This window comes from Argiope bruennichi, chromosome X1, assembly GCF_947563725.1.
Source record: "Argiope bruennichi chromosome X1, qqArgBrue1.1, whole genome shotgun sequence".
NCBI lineage: Eukaryota > Metazoa > Arthropoda > Arachnida > Araneae > Araneidae > Argiope > Argiope bruennichi.
In genome coordinates, this window is record NC_079162.1 from 11,839,003 (window position 1) to 11,853,735 (window position 14,733).

Here is a 14,733-nt window from a genome sequence, read left to right on the forward strand (position 1 = left end):
ATCCTATCACTCAGTATACATCGAAAAATACTTAATCCTAAACCGAAAGACTTACGTGTCATGTTCTAGCTATTCAATCAGAGATAACGATTGCTTCTCGAACTAATTGAATTGAACTCATCAAATTCAAGATTACTAATAAAATTCATCTCTCACGCGACTAGGTTGCTAACGGAAATCTTGTCACTGGTAATGAGGAACCAAAGTAATGTGTGAGAGTTTTTCGTAGAAGTTGATGAGGCAGGAAGAAAAAGTGATTATCACCAACTTATTAGTATTCGTTTTAGAGAATAAAACTATATTTCATTGATACAAGGTAATGAAATTTGTGTTGATTTTTCAATTGTTTCTTAATAGAGCATTAAGTTTGTACTGGAATTGAAATATTTTAAGAATAGTTCTCCTTTCCTTCCTAAGATTACATTCTGTTTAATCATTAATTTTTGAGAAATGGTGTTAAGTCAAACTTTTTAATGGTTGCTGTAAAAACTTCGTTTTTTCCCCATATTTGAAGAGTATATGTTCTTGTTTAAAAAATTATGATGTGGATACAAGGAGAGAACACCCGAATTGAAGGATATAAAAATAATCGGGATGATGAGCCATTCCACAAACTTTAATATTTCTGATATAAGGGTACGTTATAAAAATATTATTTTCCAATGTTAGGCGAGCTTTTTCCAATTTTCTATAATATTCATCAGAGGGCTCACATATATTGTGATGTGTAATAGCTTCAATATTAAGAATATCCCTTGTTTACTTTCAAATACTGATGTTCATTGTTTGGGAAAGCTCTGTGGCACCTAAGTGTGGTATAAAATTTAAAAACATATCATTTCTCTTACTATTTGAAAGTTATCTGTTCTTAATTTGCTTATTCACAATTTCTTTACACAGATTGGCAGTATCTTGTATTGCAGGAATGTCTGTAATTGAAAGGGTTATCTAAGTCTCAAACGTAAAAAACAATTTAGACTTAATAAAGCCATATTAGGTAAACATATTATTCGAAAGAAAGAACGAACTTCAATATTTCAGAAAAATTTTGATAGTTCCGAGGAAAAAAATAAATCTGCGAAGAATTAACAAGATATCTGGAAGAAATCAAAGTAAGAATTCTATTGGATTTTTTAAATGTTCACTTAATTGTCAATTTAGATTAAAATGTTATCTTCAATCTGTACACATTTTTTGGAATTTCTGTGTCGTATTTTCAGTTCTTGAATATAATAGATCTTCAAAAATTTGACGTTCATAAAGAGTTAACCGGTTCTTCAAAGCTTTTAATACTCACCCATATGAGTGATGAAATGATTATGATCGCATTTATTATGATCTGGTAAAAGGGATGCCCATCACAGGTAACTTAGTTTCTTCTTGGTCTTATATGGAATAAATAAAATCTAGAAATAGAAATTCAGTACTTAATGAAAGAACTTTTCATTGGCATTAAATGTATTCTATTGGTGAAAGGATTAACGAAATTCTGGATAGTCGCCAGTATCTATCAGTTGTCATTACTCGCTAAACAGCACTTATTTTGAAAAGTATCGACCAATCACGCACGAAATACACCGTAAGATATTTCTGTTCTTTAAAAAGAGACGCGTTGTACATGCATATGACAATTTTCAATTACTTTAATTCTAAAAAATGAAGAAATAATAATACGTTTAAAAAAAAAGAAATGTTCCTAGATCACTTTTCGTCCATAATATACGGCATAAGAATAATAAGAGAAGTGCGCACAAATTACTCCTCCCACTGAGAGGCAATCTTATATAGGAAAACATTTTAAATTCAGTGAATATTTTTACACACATGAAAAAACAAGTTACCTAGATATAACCAAATACTTTTCATCTCGACAGCTGCCATCAATTTGATATTATTTCCGTCAGAAGTAGCTTCTAGTTTTAACAATTCCGAAGATTCAATCCAATTTTTTTGTTAAAGATGATGCAAGTTTCCGTAATCACTATGGATTTCCAATGTTTGCAGTAAACTTTTATTGAATGAAATGTTATAGATGCATTTTCACAATAGAGCATTATGATCAAAGAAGATTCAATCTCAGAATGAGATAATGAACAATATTTATGTCAATAAATGATATAGAAGAAATACCAATGTTTAACAGATTTAAGCTAACGTGACGATGCTCATTCATACTCATATTTATATTATGTACAAAAAAGTCTGAAACGCAAATTAAATTTTAGAATATTCTTTTCTTTATCTATACTAAATCCTCATCAGCCGAGAATATAATGAAATTTGATAAACATGTCTTTGTTTCTAAATGGGCTTTCAGATTATGGAATCGAAGTATTTGTGCTGAATTGCTATTCAAATGTTATTTGTTTGACTTCAAATTAGTAATTATCTCATACTTGGATTTAATAAAGTTAGGTTACTTTTTTAATAGAAAGAAATATTGGAATTCTAATTTTTTTCAATTTCGTAATGGAGGTTACTCTTCTTGAACTTATACAAAGTGAGGTAATACAAGAGATTTTCCTGATTACAAAATGTAAGCATGAAATAACCGATGAAGATAGTAATATATAATATGTGCCATCGCATTGCACTTTTCTTGATTTTTTTTTTATTTTTTATCTTTGAACGAGCAGCTTAAACAATCCATGCAATAAAGAATGAAAACAATTTTAAATTTTAACGAAATCGAATTGATAAGAGAAAAAGCAGAGCGTCTTTGCGATTCCGTAAAATAAAATCAACCATTTCTCTTAAAAAGGTATTTAGATGTTGTTGTGGATGTTTGCTACATCATTACTCGATATCACCATTGAAGGTTTGGGCAACAGATGCTTTGTCTAAAATTATATAACTAATGCTGAAGAACCTATGGTGAGCTTGACAGTTTTCGAGCTATAAAGGCAATGCGCTTGAAATTTTCTAAGATAATAGGTATTACAAATTTAATTAACAAATTCACAATTCATTAAAAAACAATTTCTACGTATAATAGTTTTTGCAATTTAAAAAAAAATCAGGACAAGACTTTTTTATTCCCGAAACTTATTTATTAGCTTGTTTTATTCATATAGACTCTATGAATGTATCTATAAACGTCTATTTACAATAACTTCTATAACGTTTAGAAAAATATTATTTTAAATGTTCGCTGTTTTAAATCATGTCTTTGTGCTGGTTGCAATCTAAAAAGATTACAACAGTTTTGAATCTGCACAATCTTTAAGATTTAGTATTTTTACATCGGAAATATTTACAATTCATTTATAAGAAAATAAATTCGATTAATTTATATAAATTAATGTATTTTAGATTTTCTATTCATTATTTCAGCATCTTAATAGGACACACCGGTTTAGTAAAATAAATTTAACAATCCGTTCTTGGATTAAACCTTTAGTTTCCGGAGGCAGCAAAAATTGACCTAATAAAAGAGTTCTGAAAATATATCACTGATTTTTCTCAAACTTATACATACTGTATCGGTACATAAAAACTTTGAACGTTTATCAAGGAGAATATTTTCTTGTTCCCCTTGTAATGGTAGTTTTACTTTGCTTGACTTTTATAACATAATTGGTTGATTGGTTGATTTTCTCCTTCTTAATTGCGCCTTGGCAAAGAGATTTTAAGATTTCAAATGCTTCAGTACTGAATTTGAATGGACTGAGGTTTATTTCTGATTCCGGCTTTCATTTGAATTATTTGGTACAAATAAAATTGTTAGAGAACATGGCAATAATTTAAATAATATTCATTTATTATAATTTTTGACAAATATACAAGCGTGTAGTTTTGACATGTACAATGGCCGATATTTCGAATTAACATCAAGATAGGAATATATATTATTTGACCAAAAGAAATTCTCCAAAATATAATCTCTCCTCTTCTCCATATATAATATTTAAAAACATTTTATATATTCGAATAAAAAGAATTTTTAATATCGGTAATCTATATTCTGCGAATTTAAAATGAACATTGTTTTATGGAGAGCTAACAGAGCATCTGGCTTGCTCGATCTTTTCAATATCAAATCATTGGAAGTTACTGAAAACTGAAATATGTTAAAAATTAACATCTAAAGTGTTATCATTTCACTGAAACATAGCTATCTTTGGAAATTAGCTTGTCCATCCGGAATTTTGGTTTCTCTAATCGTAAAATTATTAAAATAAAATACATTTATTTAAAATTTAACCTTGTTATTTGAAAGGCTGAAAAAATATGAATGTAATGAAATCATCCTACTACAAATTACTGCAAATAAAAAAGTTAATATACAATTGAATAAAATTTGGAAACCCTATGTTTGAAGTTAAAATCCGAAAAAATAATCTTAATGTTAACGCTACCTAAAGCACGCGATTGAATGATTTAAAAAAAAACTGTGAAATTAGTTTGAATTTCATCATAACAATAAAATCTTAAATATAAATTATGTATTAAATTAAATGAAAAAGTGTTTATTGAAATTAAAGAAAAATTTTAAGAAAACGAAACTGATATCATTAAAGAGTTAATATTTTGTATCTTAAGACGACACAAGTATAATTTTTTGAGACAAAATTTTTGACAACTTTAGCTAACAAACATTAAAAACTTGCCTGCTTTTTAATAAACTTATATCTTAATTAACCTTTATACTTGACGGTGATCTTTCTCACTTTTAGAAGAGTACATGTATCGAATTTTAACGAGACTAGACAAAGACTGTGGATTCATATAAGGTATGTAAACATATAAACACTCTAGTTTACATATGAGAGTTGTTTTTTTTTATGTTAGGTCCATTTTGAAATTAAAGCGAAGCAAATAAAAAGTTCACAAAGCATTTACTTTTTGATACTACATGCAATTTTCCATTTTTGAGCACAATTTCTTTGGCGGTTTAAAAATTGGCTATAGAGTACAAAGTATGATGCGTTCTCTTGTTCCAAATATAACCACTAGAAGGCATATTATTGTGAAGAACTATAGTACGTATGTAAACGCATTTCGACTTAATGAATTAACTAGTACAAAACATATAATAATCTGCCGATGAATCGTTTTCAAAATGTTCGCCACTCACAGTATAGTTTATGAAAGTAAACTTTAAAAAAAAAAATCAAAGCGCTGATTCTGCCTCACCTTCTGTATGGAAAATTTGGACAACGAAAGGACTTTGAGAAGGCCGAATGACTGCTACAGGACTCCGAAAGTCGCTCATGAAATTTGGAGCTCTGGAAGAACAAGAAAACTCTTTTATGCGCAGGTAATGAAGAAGCCTACTATTCAAGTGGGAGAGAATAGAGCTTCAAACTTTCAGACGAGCCTCAGTGGATGCAACATGTTTCCGCTGAATGCTTGCAAGTTTCATAACAGTTGTTACATTTAATCAAAAATATTTGCATACACAGTAATACGCCGTTTTTTTTTTTTTTACTTTATTTGAAACTGATTTCTTTTATTCTCTGTCTGTTTTTCTTATTCATTTGTTAAAATATCTTCAAAATTTCCCACTTTATTGATTAATAGTTGCAGCTATAGGCGATTCTGAATACGGGAAATTCAATTAGAGTCACCAGAGATATATACATAATGCACTTTTTTTTTTGTAATCTGACGCGCAATGACATCAACCAAAATAGAGTAGGATAATATCTTTTATTGCAACGAGCATCCAGAAGTATGATAAATTTAATGCAATCCAGTCTTTTTATTGCCAAATATTATAAATGAAAAAAATTCAAACACAAGAATTGAGTTTGATTATTCCTTGAAGAAAAGATGGTTCGGCATGCTCTCTAATGTTACAACATGTGTTTTCAATGATGACGAAAAAAAGAAATCCTAGACGAATATAAATTTAATTGTCATATTTTAAACGTGCGAGAAGTATACATTTACATTTTCTCACTTCGGGAAATCTTCTTTCGGAAGATTTATTTCTGAGGATTTCTTAAGTAATCGATTATCATGGTTTTACATAATCCTGTGAATAATGAGCTGAAAAATATAACAGGATAAACTTACACATAAATGTTACTGCAGGCGGTTCTTTTTTGCAGCAAATCCGTAATATTCTAATTAATAATCACTAGATAATTTTTTTTTCATCCAAAATTTCTATGCAACTCCAAACATTAACAACGAACTTCTCTGCTTACTTCAAGCACACGTTTGGTGGGAAAATGTATTAAGAGGTATCGGATTTTCTTATATTCTTATCAAGATTGGAATACTTTGGACAGTTTCACTGCACTGAAAAGTTTTTTCTGAAAATGTAAAAACCTACCAGATTTATTTGTAAGTACTCCTGTTTCAACCGGAATAAAAGTATGTTTAATGGAAATGTGATTTTCTTTATAAGGTATCCAATGAAAAACCTATAAACAATAAGAACATATTTAAAGAATGATTATCATTTTTTTTGCGTATTTAATATTGAGCTTGCTTATCTGGAGCTCATTCATTTTCCATTGAGAAACATATAGCCTAAAATATATGAGATACAACTTAAAATGATTTATTTTACATTTCGTAACTTTATTTCCTAAACTAATTAATTAATTTGTTTTGTTGTTGTTTAAGCATTGAGATCTTTGGAATACCTTGAAACGAAAAGTCTTGAACAATGTTTCAAAATGATATCTTATCAGAATCAATAGCTTTTATAAATTGCTCAAATGTGATACATGAATTAAAATGACGTTTTGGTGTTTCTCAAAATAAAATTGTTGATTTCGAAAATGATTCTTAATTTATGAAGTTGGTTTTAGAAAGTTATTTTATGTCGTGGTCATAAACATAAAATAATGGAATGGAAAGTCATTATCAGTCCATAACAGTCCGTCAAACTGTGACACGAATTTAAGTCGATTAGCTGCAAACGAAAATATTCTGTACTCAAGCCATATCGTCACAAATGTATGAAACTGTTTTGATCAGTATAGTCTGTATAAGACATTGCAAGATGATGAGAACTTGAGGACGATAATTTTAGTTAAGATGATATAGAGAATTATTAGTTTTTCTTCGCAGAACAGTTAAGAATTTCTATTTGAGTCTATTGAAAATCGTTTCTTTGTAAGGAAAGGTTTTAGTTTAGAAATAATCTATATCTTGTGTGTTAAATATCATATAATCAAGGCTGTACTTTTGTGGTTTGGGCAGAGCTAAGCAAAGGTTGACAAATAGAGAAGTATATCTTTTAAAACGACAAATTTGATGAATAAAAAACACAGGAGGGAATTCGCCCACTGTATTTTGGTATCATGAAGTTGATCTCTTATAAGACAACAAGATGCCACACAAACAATTTTGTTAAAAGGATGTTAACCAATACAATATTTATTGGGTATTCAAAGGAAATGGTTTGCTGGTATAATAAAGGTTCCTCTTGCAATAAGTAAACTAGAAATGTTCTTGTGAAGGAAGGCGGAAGAGTGCCTAAGAATTTACAAACCATTTTTAAATTCCAAAGCAAGCTGATGTTCAGTCATTAGTTATTTGGAGAGACCACACATTCCATATATATGTTAGGAAATTCAAAAGAAAAAAAAAGAAGTTATTTGAATTTTTTTCTACCAAATATTGAAAGATTCGAAATTGTGCAGTGTGAAGAAATAGAGTGTTTGAAACAGCGTTTTATTTTTTATCTTAAATTAAATAATTCTGAAAATTTTCAAGTGCCAGGCATTTGAAAGATTACATAGAAACATAGATACTAATTTTTCATACAAACAGATGACTGAAAGAAAAATGGCTCTTCAAAAAGTTAAATGATTCTTTGAGAAGTACATTTCCATTGTTATATTAATGTTGAAAATTGATTTTGTTTGAATTGTTAATATTACGTGTAGTTAATAGTTAATCTAACAACGAAATACAAATGAGGTCTACAATTTTCTATATCTAAAAGCATTGTGTGATGCCTATACATTACTTTACTTCAGATCAAATTCTTATGGCTCTTCAAATCTAAATTTTATGTAGATACATCTGTTTTGAAATAGAAAAAAAAAATCAAGCACAAACCTAAGTATTTTAAAATCTTGTAGGAAATTTCATTTTCCTTATTATAGAAAGCGCGTGGATATTTGAAGTTAAAAGTAAAATTTAAGAAGTAACATTTCATGTTGCTTGAAAGTAAAACATTTAAATACCTAAAAATCATAAAAGATCTCACTATTTCCAAGCAATTAGTGGCCTAAGAATACGTTTTCCTTTTATAACATATATCACTGCCTTGTATTCAGTTCTAAGAATAAATTGGCTGCATATGAAACCAAAGACAAATTAATTTTGTTTGTTTGTTTGTTTAAGTAACAAAGTAAGTTTGGGGCAAAATTTTTGAAAAATTGGATTTTTTTAATTATTCTTTATTATTTTCTGATGCATTCTCAATTCTGTACAGAAGATGATGAAAAGAATTTTATAAATATAATACTTTTTTGAGAAATAGGTGATTTTTCAGTAAATTTTAGTGAAATTTGTCTAAAACAGTTAGCAGTCTATGTCAAATTGTAATACCGCAATCGTAATTTTCTTTGCACAAAAGTTATATGGGATAGCAATCTATGAAAATTTTGAAATGCAAACAAATTAAGGTAGAAAATGTATGTAAATAAGCAAGTTTTTGATTAATATGCAATTGAAACTTTATATAAACTTCTACAAATGAAAATGTATTTCACCAACTGTAAAATTTTTGCATCATTTCATTGCTCATATTATTTGTAACCTATATTGTAACTTTTAGGTAGTTATCTCTATTAGTTGAGTTATCGTGTTAACGGTGAGGGATTTTTATAAAAAAAGATGTGTAAAAATTGTAGCAAATTTTTTGGCTTGTTTATACAATGTAATTGTGAAACATGGTTCATGTGGTCATAGGAGCTTAACATTTCCCACAATGATAGATATAGTCTTCCATTTTCTTGTTTTTGCAAGCTTATTGTTTCTTATTTTGTAAGGCAAAATTTTTTTTTCGAGAAGTTTTTGCATTTGACAAAGAATGTCTTTTGTAATCATTAATTAACTCATGTTCAATGAATGCTGATCCATTTAACAAGTAACATCCAATTTTCAAATTTAAACTGTTTAAAACTGTTTATATAACTTAATAATCCTAATTAAATTAAATTAAATTATAGGTATAAATGTTAAAATCTGCATTGATTTTAACTCGTCAAAATGTTGTTTCCGAATTCCATAACATTTTTAAAATATTCATTTGTATTTTACGTTTCTCTTTGCAGACACTTGCACTGTAGTTGTTGATCCGATAGTTTCTTTAAAAAATGGGCCTTATTATGCCTATTATATTTTGTGGGGTTCTGTCACCATATCTTTGAACGACTTTGCTTGGACGAACCATCAGCACTTTTCGGATACTGAAAATGTAACAATGAAGTAAAACTACTGTAATAGCATTTTTTTTAAGTTGCCTTTAAAGCTACTAATTAGAATTCCCTAGTAACGATGCAGTGATAAGGCAGTTTTACTTTTCCACTTAGATTTCTTTTTTTTTTTTTTTTTAGTTTTTGAAGAAGGACCCCGAAACATTGTTAAATATGCCCAATACATTCAATTATATTTACAAAATTCATACCATAAATGCCCTTTACTGTGTAATATATAACCAATGAGAGTGATCTCCTCGAAACTTTCTCGCATATTCTCCAATAAAGGTTTTATAGATTTTTGGCATGTGTCTAGAATTTTTACTAAATCTGCAGTGAAAATATGTGTTTTGAATACCTGTTTGACGGCCGACTGTCACCAAAATTTGACACGAAATGACAGTTGTAGTCACAGGAGAGCATACCAAATGTTATTTATTTAAGCTATTGCTTTTATTTGCTATTGCGTTTACATGCATGCCAAAGAACAGTAAAGTATCCATGTTTTAGATGCTAAATTTGCGCACCAATTTTTTAACCTAGCTCTTTGCATTTTGTAGTTGTTAAGTGCCACTGTACTCGAATAGCCAGTCAGACTTCCTGCGAATGGGTTTCCTGCTAAATTAGACTTAAGCCTACAAGTTTAGTCGTAATTCCATATACTAAATTTCAGCTGTCTTGCTCTAAGCGTTTTTCCAGACAGACAAACATCATGCCAAAAAAGGGTTTTTTGGGCTGAAGGAAGTCTGAAATGTGAAGATTCTTGCATTTTATGACAATTCCAATACTTAGTATACGAAAAAGAAAAAAAGCAGGAAAAACGTAAAATATTACAATTTTATAACGAACTTCTGTTTCGGAATGCTTGTTTGATTTTCCTTCAGACAATGTATGTTATAATCGTGGAACTTCTTTTTTAATATATTTCGGAAAAAATAAGCGGTTTTGAAAAGAGAAATGTGATCTACAAAGCAGTCATTTTTTTTTCGCCAAATGGGTCTGAAATCGATGCTTTCAACGTAATCAAATACCTTAAAATGGTAACAATATGAATAACCGTATAATATTTATGTCAACTATGTTGCAACCTTAATGCATTTTTCGTTTTATATTTTTATACAAAAGTAATGAAGAATTCCACCATTTAACAGAGAAAAATAATTTTCCTTATTTTACCTAACATCACTCGTTTAGTTAAGATGATTCCATCCACACCAGGGTAAAAGGAGTGAGTCACTCAATAATTTATTTCGTATGCATTGGGGCGAGAAAGTCCTTCGTTGCTGATTACTTTACCAATCACGGCCCATGGGGTAAAAGGGGTGTAAACATATTATCAATCACCTTTGGTCAAGAAGGTATGGGAATGGATTGAACTTGTATCTAACAGTGTCCAGGGATTTCAAGGCTACGTCATGTTGGGACATTGGGTTTCGCTCCCAAATGATATTGTGTCGAGTGCTCAATACTTCCGATTAACCATCAATGGGCCGATTTCTATTATCCCGCTGGTTTTTCACATGCTTGCAATATTTCTGAGTTTTATATAGTTCCAATGTTTCCGTTATTATGTAATGAGTCTAGAGAACAGAAATCTATAAATGTCTTTTGCTTTCTTTATTCAAACTTAAGAAAGACTGTGAAAGAATGATTTGCTTTTCAGAAAGTGATATCTAAAAATTGAAATTTAAATAGTTAATATTCTCAGATAAACGCAATAGAAACAAGGAAAATATCTATAACTAGAGCTTAGAGTAGAATGAACCTTTTCCATATAATTTTCTTTTGATTATCATAAAACGTACAGTAAACAGTATTGCAACTAAGGGATTGAAAACTAAAATTCACTGATATCAGATATAAATGAGGATTTTTTAACAGCATTGCAAAAAGATTGGATAATTGAATGAATGAAATTGTTTCTTAATAATTTCGATTAAATTATTTATTAGAAATCATCGATAATTATATGTAATTAAACATTAAAAAACCTAATGAAACGTGGCGATGTCTAATGACCGATTGTCGACTTGCAATTAATTGTGATTAATGTCAGATTTTGAATAAAAACCACGGTTTCACTTTAATGTAAAGGATTCAGGCATCTAAAATATTTTGATGTCTGAATTAAATATCCAGTGTATATTCAGTGCTAAATTTTTTTAAAAATAAATAGTTGCATCAAAGACTATAATTTTTAAATGAAACATGTAGACACTTTAAAAGTAATGCTTCAATGTTTCCTATTTATGTAGAGTAAGGATCTTTCCCTTATGTGATGATTAGGACATAAATTCTTATTGATGGTGTAGATTTAATTGCTTCGAGGCTATTGATATGAATTCCAAATAGAATCTAATCTCAGTTTAGTACATTTTGAAATGAATGTTTTTCATTCATCAAATAATAAATAATTTAATTAGGAACCAGCGTTTATATATTTATTCCATAATATAAATAAGAATGGTTAGACAAAATAAAAGTACGTATTATAGTTTATATCGTTTTTGTTTAAAATATTTTACAAATTTAAACATGCAAGGCAATTAATGCTCTTTAAGCCGGTTACAGCATGTTATAATATGATGCATAATTTTACAAATCATATTAAACCAAACATGAACAAAAATTAAGTGACATTTCTTCATCATATATTGCAGTTAAAAAGAATACTTATTAAATAATAAAAATGAACGAATATTTTGATATTATTTTAAGCTAGCATAGGATAAACGTATTTATCAGTCTCTATTTACCCATTAATATAAACTATAAAATTCCTATGCAAAACAATTCAGGAAAAGTTGCAATTCATTTTTTTAAATTCACATTTAAAACTATGCCCAAGAGCTCATAATGGTGAAGTGAATGTTTTAAATAACATTTTTGGCTGCATTCTATGTTTCGGGATTTAATAAAATACCGACACGGTCCATATGTCTTTATAATTAGGAAATATAAAATTATTTATTTTTTTATAAATAATCGAAAAACATGAGGCTACCGTATTATCTTTCTATTCGCTTAAAATTAAAATACTTAGCATAAAAAACATTCTGCTTTGTGATATAATATAAACTTGTCTCTTTTAAATAATGCTGCAGTATTAAACCCACATTTTATGTCTTTATGCAATATACATATTTAGATTTTACATTAGCATTGAGTTATAAGTGGTATTTAGTAAATATTAACACTAGAGTGTTAGGCTGTTTAAGTACCGATTGATAAAACATAGCCTTTACATTCTATTAAATTTTGAAAAATACCTATCATCCCTTTCAAAAACTTATTGCTTACAACTAAAATCATTATTCCGAAATACTGATAACTTAAAGATATAATAGAAATGAAGCATTGTACATGTTTTAAGTTTTACAAATTTTTAAAAGCAATAATAATACATTCTGTATTACTAATCTAGAGCCAAATTTCAGCTTTTGTTCCAAATCCCCAGATTATTTACAATTGTTACTTTTAATATATTTAATTCGAATAAATCAGGGAATACGCTGAGACACGCCATGAATTTGCTAAGAAAATCCAAAATAGTTTAACTCTAAGTATTGCTGATCAATGCTCATTAGAGGTACGTTAATTAGTGTTTCGCCCAAAAGTAGGCGTTATAACTAAACGGAAGCAGGGAACATTCCCTGTCTTATTGACTCTTCGCAAAGCAAACACAGATATTCTCGGCACTATTTACTAATTAGAACAATTACTCACTCACTGCCTTGAGATATGCTTAGACGAGGAAATTCTCAACACTCACCAATTTAGTATTACTCGGTCAGCTGCCCTTCAATAAATTGAAACATATAGTGACTTATACGGTACCTTATTTGCATGATTTCCTCTTAAATTTACTTATCTGGACTAGTGAAAATATATGAATTTTGCCTAGATTAGTAAAAATAGATGAATATTTTCTAGAGTAGAGAAATATATTTATACATAAGGTTGTCAAAATTAAATATTGTCATCGAGGTTTACGCAGTGTGAAAGTCATCTTAATATGAAATTTAGACAAAAAAATGACAGTCAGTCAGATATTTTTAAACATAAATATATTAAATTGTGACAGGGGAAGTAGAAACACAAGTGAAACGTTCTTGAAATGCTCTCCGTTGCCAAGATATAATATCTTTCTACACTTCCAATACTAAAACGGTGTACATTTGTCTTTATTTTATGAATAATTTCACAATTTATTTATTTTATTTGAGACGGGTGTGGTAATTGTTATTCTCAGAAAACCTTATCTTTTGTAAACTTCATAGCCGTAAGCAGAAAAGTTAAATCAAGTTAGTGAAGAGGCCGAGCAGTTGATAAAAAGCAATTGATCACCCATGCGTTCTGCAAAATTTTACCATCACATCTTGAGTGTCTCAACGATTATTGGGAATGCACAATCACCGATATAGCCATGACATTTTTGCAGCTCTGAGATTCAGTTCAACTTGTCTTGATACTACTTATCATTGATGTAATAGGTTTCAAATGCTGTTGGTGTTACCCTTCTAAAACCTATCATAATTTTTGTAGCTTTCGAAAAGAATATGCAGGTATTATGTATTCTATTGCCTACATAAGGCAAATGTTTATGTTTCCTTGACCATTTTGAGAAATATTGGTCTCATCTGTCCATGGAATATCCCATCGGAAAATAATATCAAATATCATTATAGTAAGGAACTGCAGTGCAAATGCATCTCTAAATTGCGTGCTCTTATCGCATATATGGTGTAGGCTGGCATTTGTATAGATGGCAGCCAAACGTTCTTCGCATCACTTGGAAAGTAATACAGAAGGGTATGTCAGTTTACTAAAAATAACTGGTGTATTCGCATTATCAAGTGAGGAAAGTTATTTGCTTCAGTAATTATTCTAATAACATCTTCCACACGTTGCTCTTCGATACCTATTGTTCTCGGTCTCCTTTCTTCTGAGTTGGAAATCTCAAGTAGCAGCAGCAAAATTTTTTCTTTTCTTCAAAAGTTTTGACTAATAAAGCGAACTTGATCTTTAATCTTGAGCGAATCAGCATGGTTTATCATGGATCTGGAAATTCTTATAGGAGAGCCATTTATAGTCAGCGGATACCTCATCCGCATAGATTGCTGAGAGACAAAAATCTGATAATCAAATTTTAATGCTATTAGAGCTTCACCGAATTCTAATTTTTGCCCTAATTTTTTATTGCGTCTCAAATTTTGTTCTGAAGTACCTGTTAAGCAAATCGTATGTCATTACGGCTATATTGCACTATAAAGAGGTTTCGGGGATAGAAAAATAAAATTTCGGCAGCTCTTAATGCATATTAGTACTTTCAAATGACTTT